The 12,682-nt window shown below is 36.5% G+C and overlaps 1 protein-coding gene across 1 annotated transcript in view; it reads left to right on the top strand.

Moving 5' to 3' along the window:
* The first annotated feature begins 4,924 nt into the window (after positions 1 to 4,924).
* The window catches only part of LOC136033091 (A disintegrin and metalloproteinase with thrombospondin motifs like), a 101,170-nt gene continuing 93,412 nt past the window's right edge, over positions 4,925 to 12,682 (top strand). The window contains exon 1 of the mRNA XM_065713699.1: positions 4,925 to 5,064. The gene's annotated coding sequence lies outside the window, so the exon portion shown is untranslated. The remainder of the gene's footprint in view (positions 5,065 to 12,682) is intronic.

Below are 12,682 nucleotides of genomic sequence, written 5' to 3'. Positions count from 1 at the left end.
TCGTAACTTTTGATGGGTATAACTGTCTTGATGAAACATCAGCATTAAAATTCAATTCTTTTGATGTAATTATTGGTATCAAAATTCCATTTTTTAGAGTTTCGGTTACTATTGAGCCGGGTCGCTCCTTACTACAGTTCGTTACCACGAACTGTTTGATAGTATATGACCATTCCACACAATCAGCTCTAGGAAAAAAAACAACAACAAAATAAGCACATCCATGACCAACCTTTTCGGTGAAAAATTAAATTTACCTATTCTTACACATAAGAACTTGACACTCTTGATGAAGAGTTCTCAGATTTGCTAAAGTTGATGCCACAATATTCATCAAGACCCTTTCCATTCTTGTGGATGTATCCTCCTCTTTTAGTCTTAAAGAAGTGCTCTTATGCTAATCAAGTAGTTCGTGGCAACGAATTGTAAGTAAGGAGCGACTTGGCCCAACATTGACCAAAACTCTAGAAAAAGGAATTTTTGGTGAAAATTAATATACATTCATTCATTCCGCATAAATAATTTTGATTGAGTTTAATTTTACCCATCAAAAGCTAAGAGCCTGAAAAAATTTGCCTGATCTTCAAAAAAGGGGAAACACTCCCAAAATTCGAGTGATCTTTTTTTTCAGAAATCACAGCATTAGATTCAGAATATCAAGGAACCCTACTGTAGTGGTTTCAAGTTCCTACCTACAAAAATTTGGAATTTGGTTTTTTTATCAAAAGTAAGATCACATATGCTTTTGTTTCGTGTTTTTTTTTCCAGAGATGATCGTACCGAGCCAAATGTCCTGGAAGATCAGGAGAAAGCTCGTTTGAATGGAAATTACAAGATGTAGTGGCCTTTTTAAATGACCAAAAAGATCGAAGGGCAGCTAGCCCCTTACCTACGACATTTTTCCCCCAAAGACTTCAGATTAAAGCTTTGAGAGAGCTATTTGGTTCAGCATAGTTGGAAGGTCCAAAAATGTGCCTCTGGGAATGATATGACTCCCCACAGCCCGTAGGGAAACGGTGGATGCTATACATTGGTTAGATTTAGCATTCATTATCGCAGAACATACATAAATTTTTCGGGGGTGGATTTCTGTGGGGGGATTTTCCACGGGGAGAATTTTCCGTTAGGAGGACAGTTTCCTGGGGATATATTAGGAATGAAATTTTACATGGGTGAGGGGGAGGAGGATTTTCTGTTATGATCTGAAAAACTGTCATTTTTCTGTTATGATCTGAATTCAAATAAAAAAAACTTTTTACAACTGAAAGTGAGGAGCTACATTAAAACTTAAAACGAACATAAATCATTCCGTATATAAGGAAGGCTTCTCATTCCTGATCCCTCACTTTTTATGCTGAAGTTTGACCTTTTTGTCTCAATTCTTCAAAAACCAATCCTGAAAAACAAGCGTCGTTGAATTTGAATGACACGTATTTTTAAGAACTTTAAGACTTTAGCGTAAACAGCGAGAGCTTAAGAAGGGGCTGTCCCCCATATGCGGAATAATTTCTGTTTGTCTTATGAATATGTATATATATATATATATATATATATATATATATATATATATATATATATATATATATATATATATATATATATATATATATATACATATATATATATATATATATATATATATATATATATATATATATATATATATATATATATCTCAGGACCTCGGTCATATTGAGGAAGTACCTGGTGCTCCTCGGAATTAAATTTCCGACTGAGCTTCAAACTCTAGTTCGAGGATTTCCAATTTCAAAGATTGTCTAATCTGGAAGAATGCATGCTTCAATGGCTTAGACTGCTTAGGCGGATTTTTTAAGCCCTTGTATGATATTAAATAAAAGATACAAGTTCTTTTCAACTGAAATTAAGGAGGCACATTAAAATTTAAAATGAGCAAAATTTATTCCGTATATGAGGGTGGCTGCCACTTCCGACCAATCAACTCTAGCTTGAACAGCGTAAGGTTTGAGGTAGAGGCAGCCTCCTTCATATAAGGACCATTTTAGTTGGAAAAACTTGTTTTTTTCCTTTCATTTCGCACCATTTTTCTAACTATACCGGGGAATCCGCCTCCTCATTCCGTAGAGAATTTCCTCCAGAAAACCCCTCCTCCACGAAAAACTCTCCATGGAAAATACCTCCCGTGTAGAGTTCCCCCCGCAGAACATTCCCCTATGACAGTACTCTCGTTGCTGTAATTTCCCCCGGAAAATACACCCTAGGAAACTCTCCTTACTTTCATTTGACAAAAATAAGTTCATTTATGTAATTTCTTATTGTTTTCAATTCATACAGGAAGTTTTCCCTCCGTTGAAATTTAATGAAAAATTACCACCCCCTCCCCCCAAATGGAAAGCTCCTTCGTGGATAGTTCCTCCTTGGAGACTTCCTCCCACGAAAAAATCCCCATAGAAACTTCGTCTCGTGGAAAATCACACTCTTCCTGCGGAAAAATCCCCAGAAAATGACGAACTGCTGCAAATTCCCCCGGAAAATTCCCCCCAAAACGTTCTCTCCCCACGAAAAATTGAGCAACCAAAAAGGAAGTAAAACAAATAAAAATAATTCAGTATACAAATTCCAGATAAATCCCCCGGCAGAAAATTCCCCCAAAAAATTTCCATATGTTTCTAAAAAACAAATACTATATGCAAACAATGGGTGAAATGCATAGTTTACAGCCCTTTCCCCAGGGTCTGTGGGGGTCATTTTATTTTCAAATGCATAATTATGGGACCTTTTAACTATGCTGAACCAAATGGCTATTTAAAAATTTTAATCAGATTTCTTTGGGGGAAAGGAGTGGGGGAATAGTTGCCCTCCATTTAATGAGTCCTCTTCTGATTTTCTAGGATCAATGGCTCGATATGATCACCCCTGGGAAAAAAAAATTAAAGACAAAGAAATAAAGGCGCATGCTTGATCTTTCTTCTGGCAAAAAAAGAAATATTCTACATGTTTGTAGATAGGAAGTCGTAACCACATCAGTTTGGCTCTCTGATTTGAATAGATTAAAAAAAAAACAAGTTTTTTCAACTAAAAGTAAGGAGCAAAGTTAAAACTTCAAACGAACAGAAATTATTCCGTATATGAGGGGGTTCGCCCCCTCTTCACTACCTCGCTCTTTACGCTAGAGTTTTAATTTTGTTCCGATTCCTTAAGAATGACCCCTGAATCACCAAGACTGTTTACTTATAATAAATTGCTCTTTTGAAAGTACAAAAAAATTAGCGTAAAGAGCGAGGTATTGACGAAGGAATAAACCCCCTAATATACGCAATAATATCTGTTCGTTTTAAGTTTTAATCCTGCTCCTTACTTTCATTTAATTTCATATGTTTATAACACTGGGAAATTTGGCATCCCCCTTCATTGAAAATTCCCTTCCCCCATGAAAAATTTATCTATGGAAAGATCCTCCTGCGTAACCCCCTCCCCTGTCACACCCACGAGGAAAAATCCCCCCTGAAAAAGTCTGTATACTTTCCAATAACCAATACTATATGTAAACAATGGGCAAAGTTCATAGCTTACAGACCTTCCCTCGGGGACTGTGGGGTATTAAGTCATCCTCATAGACATAGCTATTAGATTTTTCAATTATGCTGAACAAAATGGCTATATAAAACCTTTGATCGGTGACTTTGGGAAAAATGAGCATGAGGGGGGGCCTAGCTGCCCTCCAGTTTTTTAGTCAATTTAAAAGAGCATTAGAACTTTTAGTTTCCATTTGAATGAGCCTTCTCACGATACTCTAGGACCACTGGGTCGATACGATCACCCCTGGGAAAAGAACATATAAACACGCATCCACGATCTTTCTTCTGGCAAAAAAAATACCAAAATCCACATTTTTTGCAGATAGGAAAATGAAACATCTACAGTAGGGTTCTCTGATAGGCTGAATATGATGCATGATTTTCATTAAGATTCTATTACCTTTTTTTTGGGGGGGGGGGTCCTTTTTTCAAAAATAAGGCATATTTTACCAGGTTCATAACTTTTGATGGGTAAGACTAAACTTGATGAAACTTATATATCTAAAAACAACAAAAAGTCAGTTCTTTTGGTACATCTATTGACATCAAAATTCCGTTTTTTAGAGTTTCGATTACTATTGAGCTGAGTCGCCCCTTATTAACAGTTCGCTACCATGAACTGTTTGATGACTCTAATGGTGAGACTTTCATTAAGATCACTTGACGTTTTGGTGTTTTTCCCTTTTTTGTTGAAAATAGGTAATTTTCTCAGGCTCGTAGCTTATGATGGGTAAAACTAAACTTGGTGAATTATATAAATTTGCAATCAGCATAAAAAGCCAGATCTTTTAATATATGAATTGTTATCAAAATTCCTTTTTTAGAGCTTTGGTTACTATTTGGGCAATTCGCTCCTTATTTACAATTCATTACTACGAACTTTTCGATTTGTTGTCGTGCAGTGCAAATATTAAGGAGCACATGGACGGGGTGTTTAATTTCTCTTGCACACGAGTGTCCTTGTGGTTTCAATCTGATACTTAAAATTTTACTAATTGATCATACACATTTGCCTTGTGTCAAAAAATGTCATAAAGTGTATAATTATGCATATATCAACTATGCTTAACCTTTGAAAGTGTCGCGTGTAGTTTTCTCATCATGGCGGAACATAATAAAGCTCATAGGAAGAAAGTGAAGGCTAAAATTTTTTTAATTTAACAAATTGGCAATCTTTTACGCGCCATATGCTGCACTGATCTTGAAAAAAAGGTAAACAAATGTAATTATAGCTTGAGGCAACCGTAAATGGTTAGACAAAAGTCACTCTCTCCTTTTAAATGAAAACGATCTCTTGTCCGTCTCTATTACTAATATAGTTTAGACTATTTCAAAAGCTGTTTCATGCTAGCTAAGGAGTTGTAACATTTTCATTCGTGAAAACTAATGAATGTTGCTATATATTTTGTTATCAGGTGTATTTTTGTCTGACCTCGAAGCTAGGTCTATAAAAAAAGGATTGATTTCAAGTGTATACATGACTAAGGATATATGGAATCTTTATCAAGTGAGTTGCATTATATTGTACCATTTATGAAATCCAGGATCTACACTAAACAGAAAGAAGCAGCTAAGGCAATCTGAAATGATTTTTTCATTCCGCTTCTTTGATATTTATCTTACCCTGATATAACCTAATTTCTTACTAACAGGGAATTAAGCAATTAAAAACATTTCTTATATACCTCTGTTTATGTCCCATGTTACAATTCAGTGACAGGGTTGCCACCCGGTGAGAAAATCACTAGATTTTAGCTACTTTCTGGCTGATTAAATGAATTTCTTCAATACTCTAGTGATTTATATGCTGATTTAATAATTTTTTTGGCAGTATAAAAAACCACTAGAGGTAGTGATAAATCACTAGAGGTGGCAACACTGGTCAGTATTAATAAACCAAGAATGTTCATACGTGAAAATATTCAGGTGCAGTAACGTCATAATATCCCAAGCGGATTGCATTCTGAGGAACTTGATCAGGTCTTTAATAAAGCATCAGCGATTTGGTCAAATAACTGGTTTAATCAAGCCAACGCGATTGATGATTTGTTTTGTGTTTGTACCCAAAGGACTTTCAAGCCGAAAGACATGAAAGGCTATTTTATTTAGATGAATTTTAAACAATTAAATTGCAAGATATTGACATTCAGAGCAAAAAGTCAGGTCAATCCAAATAAAAAAGGACTTATTCTTGAAATATTTAACTCACAAGGTCTAAGCTCATGTTTTTTTTACGTTTAAGGTTGTGATTATAAAATTCACTCGGAGAAAAAGAATAACCGGATCAGGACCGTATCCAGGGTTTTTATTCGGAGGGGGGGGGTTCAGAAAAGAAAACCAAAAAAATGATCAAAAATTTGTTTATATATATTTTTGTTACGTTTTTATGAATCGGACAGAATTTTCGAGGAAGGGGGGGGGGTTCCAAACCCCTGACCCCCCTGGACACAGCCTTGGACTTGACTAAAAAAATTATACCTCTGGTGTCGAGGCCCCAGGGAGATTTGCAGTAACTGTAATCCATGTATCCCCGTTGCGGAGCAACATAGGCTACTATGTTTCACAAGAATTTTGTAAATTTGTTTGCTCCCAAGGGTGCCCGTAGAAAATTTCCCAGGGGTGGCAGGCAGACACAAGAAAAATACCTAACTTTGCATTCAAAATGAAACAGAACCCAGCAAATTTTAAACGACGAGGATTCCTGGCTAATGAATCTACTATTATTACTACTATTATTAACTCACTACAGCATAAAGCTGCCTGAAGCCAACACAGCTATGCACGCTGTGTACACCCTCTTTACACCCTTCTAGGAAGTTTCCATTTCCCTTAAATCTTTTCTTACGACATCCTCCCACCCCATTCAGGGGCGACATGCTTTTCGCTTGGTCTTAGACGGTTGCCCGACAAGAACAATCAGTCATTCTTCATCTGCAAAGCGTGCCATAGCCATCTCAACATTATTATCATTATAGCCCAAAAAGTGGGATTGACCCACATTTTTCGTTCAGCTTACTGTTGAGATATTGTCAGTCAGTCGGTACCTAACACAATCCATCGGCAGTTTCTCTGGGAAACATCTGGTAAATTTTCTTCCATTTTATGGAGCGTCCACGCTTCAGAACCATATCTGACCAGTTTCATCACAATAGCTTCCAATATTCTGATCTCAGGTTTATTTATTATTCATTATCATCCATTTAATCTTAATCCATTATGTCCGAAACCTAGAATAATAGAAAATCAGACTTAAACAAAATTTGTGGAAAGATTTATCGCTTCCCAAGGTTGTGAAAGGCGTAGACTTGTCTTTTTGCAATTTCCTAAGTCTTGGAATAGGAAACAAGAAGAACAATAGGGAAATCTTTTCGTGAGACAGTGGAAATATAATTTGAATGAATATTTCGGCCCTATGTCCAAGGGCCGTCCTCAGCACAACCTAAATATATAAAAGAAGAAAAACTTACAACAAATACGACCAATAAAACTAAAATGAAATTTTTAAAACAGTCCCAGTATCCTTACTTCAGTGAAGTTCAACCAGGACTGATAAATAAAATGAGATGAAACAAAGCAATTCATTGAAATGAAAGAAAAATAATTAAAACAAGTTTTTAATGCTAATTTTGCTTTTTTGGCAGCTAGCCTCAAAGGTCTATTTGTGACTGGTTCTGTGTTCGTTGCTACTTGGAATTAAATAATTATATTTTATTATAATAATTATATTTTATTATAATAATTATATTATATTATATTAAATATAATTATATATTTTGTTTTTTTCCTGGAGTGATTGGATCAAACCAAAGGTCCTAGAAAATTGGGAGAGAGCTAACTCAAACGTAAATTATAAGTTCCTTTTTAAGTGACCGTAAAGATTGTGCCGCAAGAAAGTATTACTTTCTGTCATTCTATTGCATCAAACTACAAATTTGTCCCAAATAGGACCAATTTGCAACCAATCTAAAATTCTGAGGAGTTAAACGATTTATAAGTATCAACAAATATATCCATGTTTCCCAGTTGCAGTGGAGGTAATACCGCGTGGTGGCAATGCTGGGTTTAACTAAGTTGATTCACTTTTTTTTTCGAAATTATGTTTGATGATATATAATTGTGTATCAGCTATCATGACGGGTTAGGGAAGGGGGGTAGTCATTGTGTAGGCGGAGTGGGGGAAGATGCCTGAACGATCACATTTCAAAGCCAAAACAGTTGACTCTGCAATAGCCTTCAGGCAAATATAGAAAGAGGTAGGGGGAGTAGGAATTAATCAAGATATTTTTCTATGTAGCATAAAATCTTACATTCCCATGCCTAGCGGCACAGAGGTGGAAGAGGTGAGGCTGCCCATAATGAGCCCCGCCAGGAAATATCTTAGGAGGGTGGCAAATGTTGCTAGGAACCTTGTTTTCGGTAATTTTAAATGATAATATTTCTATTTATATGAAGCATTTCAATATATTTAAATTTCTGTATATAATGTTTTCATCAAAAAGTCACACAGAATTTCAATCAACATGGACAATAATACCGCTCTTCGTCCTCCCAAAATTTTCAGCAGAAAGATTAATAAGGACTTACTGAACAAAAATGCCATTTATCGAAAATTTTAAAGTATATAAAAAGCATAAGTTGCCATCAAAAATTTTGATTCTTAAGCAGAAAAACTGAAAAAGTAGGTCGATGCTAATCAACTTACAATTATTGATGGATACCTTTTAACAGCAATAAGCCAGGGGTTTAAGGGGCCAGTACCCCACATTATGTCTTGGTTAGGCCCGGGTATGATTTGTAAAACAATCAGAAATTATTTTTTTTCAACTAGTTTTTCAACCGAAAGTAAGGAGTAGCTTTGAAACACATGGGCCATTGACTTGGAAAAAGAAGGTTTTTTAGAGCATAGAAACTTTAGCTTAATAAGTGAAGAGTTGAGGAGGGGGCAGTCCCCCTTATATATAGAATAATTTCAGTTTGTCTTAAGTTTAAGATTTGTTTCTTAATTTTAGCTAATAATCTTTTTTATTTGTTTAATTACGTTTCATGAAACGGTATAGTTTCACAAGCACGATGCTTTCGCTAACGCAGAAAAAACGGTCGATACTTCAACTCTCTCTATCTGGTCTTTGATGGGCAGCAAAGCTTAGAGACAAAAATTTTTGCAAGGTGAGAAAAAAAGGATGTCAAGTAAAGTAAAAAAAACATAAAAATGAAAAAAGTAAAGTAATTACAAGAAATACACAAAACAATAGCCTACCTAAGAAAAATAAGATGAGAACTCGTAGTAGCATTCAGCTCTCCTGAATTATGCCAAAGTGCTGGATGGATATTTTTGAACTTTGAGTGGGATTATCTACGACAAATCCACCTCATAATCATTATCAAACATTGATATATTTAACGCCTTCAGACTCTGTAATTATAAAAAGTGATGCCTTTTCAAACTAGATTGTTCAAAGTAAAGCACTGAAACTAAGATTAAGAAAACCAAATAAGAATTCCTAGTGCTGGGCGTTATTCAGAAAGCCTGTAAGTGTTGAACGTTACTGAGCAATATTGATCTTAATTTAATTTTGAATACGAAAAACTGCTATAAGTGACGGTTTTATGATTCAAAGCTATTAAAATTAAAACTTTTCAAAGGGAACAACTAGATCAACACAGTCCCTCCTGGTGAAATAGAATAAATAAGGAAATAATAACAAAACACAAAAAACACCAGTCATTTTCGAAGGAAAACACTAAATTATACATTCCTTATTATGGTCGCTTCAGATATCCGTTCATGAGGCAGCCTTAGTCTCCATTGGTACTTTTAAGGCTTAAAAAAGCACATCAAGTGCATTTGAAATGGCTCTTTCGGAAAAGTCTCTCTTCCGACGAAGAAAAAGCTGCTTTTACACGGTCGAATTCCCTGAAAAGCTATAATGAAGACAGGGCTTTACACTTCCAAGGAGGTACGCGCAAAAGGAATTTACAAAACGGCAGCAACAAGAACGCCTCGTGCGTTTATTCTTATCTGAAAAGAGAACCCCAACAAAAAAAGAGAGGACCAACAAATGTGGTATACCCATCACCGAACATAACTGGGCCCGAATCAGTCAACTATAAAAAGCTTTCGAATATACAATCATACCATAAACTTTTCGGACTTTACTAGTAAAATCATCTTTTAACAAAAGAAGTGCTGACTTAACTTTACAACCCACAGGTAGACCAAGATGCGCTAAACTTGAAGAAGATTTTAGTATCTTATCACAAAGTTTGCTTCTGGGGCAGGAACGCGTCCTATACGATTAAAGGCATTACCTCTAACGTAAAGACCACCGACTTCTCAAGACCGCAGTGATATAAGCTCAACAGCAATTGACTATGAAGACCAGAGTAAAATGCTTGACTTACATCTATAACTGCAATAACAATCGATTCGTCAATTCGATCACACTCCAGAAGGATATTACACATACAATGATACAAATGCCCAAATTGGTTACTATGCGTGTAACACACTTGGTTTATCTATCAATAACTATTATTTCAAAAATTTGACAGAGAACCGAAGCAACAGTAATTGGCTTATGTGAACTACACTGAGGTAGCCCTTTCCCCTTTTTGATAACTGGAGTGATTATACCGATAATAAAGAATTGGGCACTAACCCATACGAAAATATCATTCAGTAAATTAAAGTTAAGTGCTGGAACAGCATTGGACTGTCATTTACCAGGTGGAAGCCACAAATATAATCAACTCCCTTTGAGTATTTTTTTTACCATGCTAAATGGCATCAAAGACACTGGAAAAGGTTACTATAAAGCCCAGACTTTCAGTAGACTCTGAGAGCCATTTTTAAAATTCCTTTTCAAAAGCCTGTTCAAGCTGGGGCTCAGTTACACAAAACTTGGAAGTTTAGTAGTCAGTCTATTCTTTATTAAAAGAGCTTACATGGAGAGAATCGAAATACTCATTACCTCTGTTATTTTTCACAAATTTCCAAACCAGGGAAGAGTTGATTTTGATTCGAGCGGAATTTTCTTTTATGATACGAGCACGATGCCGAGCTAAACATTGGGCGAATTTGCGTTTCGTGTATAATCTGGTTTTATTCACTGTCCCCACTTTAGGCCTAATTTTGTCACACCGCAGCTGAAACCAAAGCTGCGACCGATAACAGGCTTCTCTAAGCTTAGGGTTTTCGTTCCACCTTGGTATTTTGCTCCAATCCGAATTTTCCAGGTGGAAGGTCCATCTGTCATTTACCAGGTGGAAGCCACAAATATAATCAACTCCCTTTGAGTATTTTTTACCATGCTAAATGGCATCAAAGACACTGGAAAAGGTTACTATAAAGCCCAGACTTTAAGTAGACTCTGAGAGCCATTTTTCAAATTCCTTTTCAAAAGCCTGTTCAAGCTGGGGCTCAGTTACACAAAACTTGGAAGTTTAGTAGTCAGTCTATTCTTTATTAGAAGAGCTTACATGGAGAGAATCGAAATACTCATTACCTCTGTTATTTTTCACAAATTTCCAAACCAGGGAAGAGTTGATTTTGATTCGAGCGGAATTTTCTTTTATGATACGAGCCCGATGCCGAGCTAAACATTGGGCGAATTTGCGTTTCGTGTATAATCTGGTTTTATTCACTGTCCCCACTTTAGGCCTAATTTTGTCACACCGCAGCTGAAACCAAAGCTGCGACCGATGACAGGCTTCTCTAAGCTTAGGGTTTTCATTCCACTTTGGTAGTTTTGCTCCAATCCGAATTTTTCTAGTAGGTATAGCCACCGTTTCTGCTAATCTCAGCGCATGTACGATTTTACAGCAATAGGTATTCATTGATAACTGCTTGTTAACCTTACCTAAGCCTGAGCTAGTCTGCAATAGGTCATAAGTCTCTTTAATTTTTACAATATGTTACCAGGAAACTAAATGGTAAGTGTGGACATCAATTTTTCCCACTCCTGTTTCCAAACCGAGCGGTTAAGCTTCTTAAGTTGGGTACTAGGATTAGTTGAACCAACACGAAACGTATTCGAAACCAATAGATGGTCAGAAACACTGATTGCATTGTTAAAACGGGAAGAGGGATGAAGTACATTCGGTTTCATTGAAAGGAAAAAATTAAGATTGAATGTAGACCCACTATTACGCACATATGTAAATGCGAGGTCGTTGCTAATGAACGTGAGTTGAGGACGGGAACTAGGAAAGATCTCTGTCCCGGAGCTATTAGCATCACTAAGATTACAGTTCATATCCCTTGCAACGATAACAGTAAGGCTTTGTTTCCGTGCTTCTGACACAGTACTTGCAAGCTCTGCTGAACTTCCACTCTGAGTATAAGTCATGGTAGTCGGCTTGCATGTATGTAGAAAGCACAGCAGCGTCTAAGAGTTGAACCGACATAAAGAAATCAGAGGACGAAATTGTTTTGGGCACAAGTTTCGGCGAGAATAAGTTGAGCCACATCACCAGAGGGTCTTCTTCTCCCACTCGACAGCCTAGACAAACCAAAGACTTCAACCAAACCATCAAGTTGCAGCAGGCCTAGTCCTTTTTTCGATAAAAAATGCTCCTGCGGACAAAGCACGTCAAAGCACGGACAAAGCAGCCATGAGCTGACACAAAAGAGGATTTCTATTGATCACTGCATTATTTATATTCCAAGAAGTTATTCTTAGAGCAACTCATTTTAATAGCTTCTGGGCTAAAGACTTATACGCATATCACGAATGGTCAGTTTTATCCCATAGTGCACACTTCAGGGCTAGCTGACAGTAACTGTCTGTAGAATTCATATCTGGGTTAGCACACTGAGAGTGTTTCTCTGGATTAACACAGTTATTAGAAGCGTGGCCAAATGCTTGGAATCTATAACACTAAGGGGGCAGGAGCATATATTCTGCAACAGGAAGCCATCCATAGCATATATCAGGGGACAATCTATCGCTTTCTGTAGTTGTTCTCTAGTTTCAAACTTTAAGTGGAAAGATCTGGATGATATATAGGGAATTTGTAGAACCAAACTTTAATATAAAAATTAGTCACAGAAGAAGTTTTGTTTTTGGAAACCCAAAGTTAACTCCAGGTCTTATAAGATCAGGATATGCCTATCCGCCTTGGAA

This window comes from Artemia franciscana, chromosome 11 (assembly GCF_032884065.1).
Source record: "Artemia franciscana chromosome 11, ASM3288406v1, whole genome shotgun sequence".
Classification (NCBI taxonomy): Eukaryota; Metazoa; Arthropoda; class Branchiopoda; order Anostraca; family Artemiidae; genus Artemia; species Artemia franciscana.
Note: the sequence above shows the minus strand (reverse complement) of the source record. Positions and strands in the feature narration are given on the sequence as shown.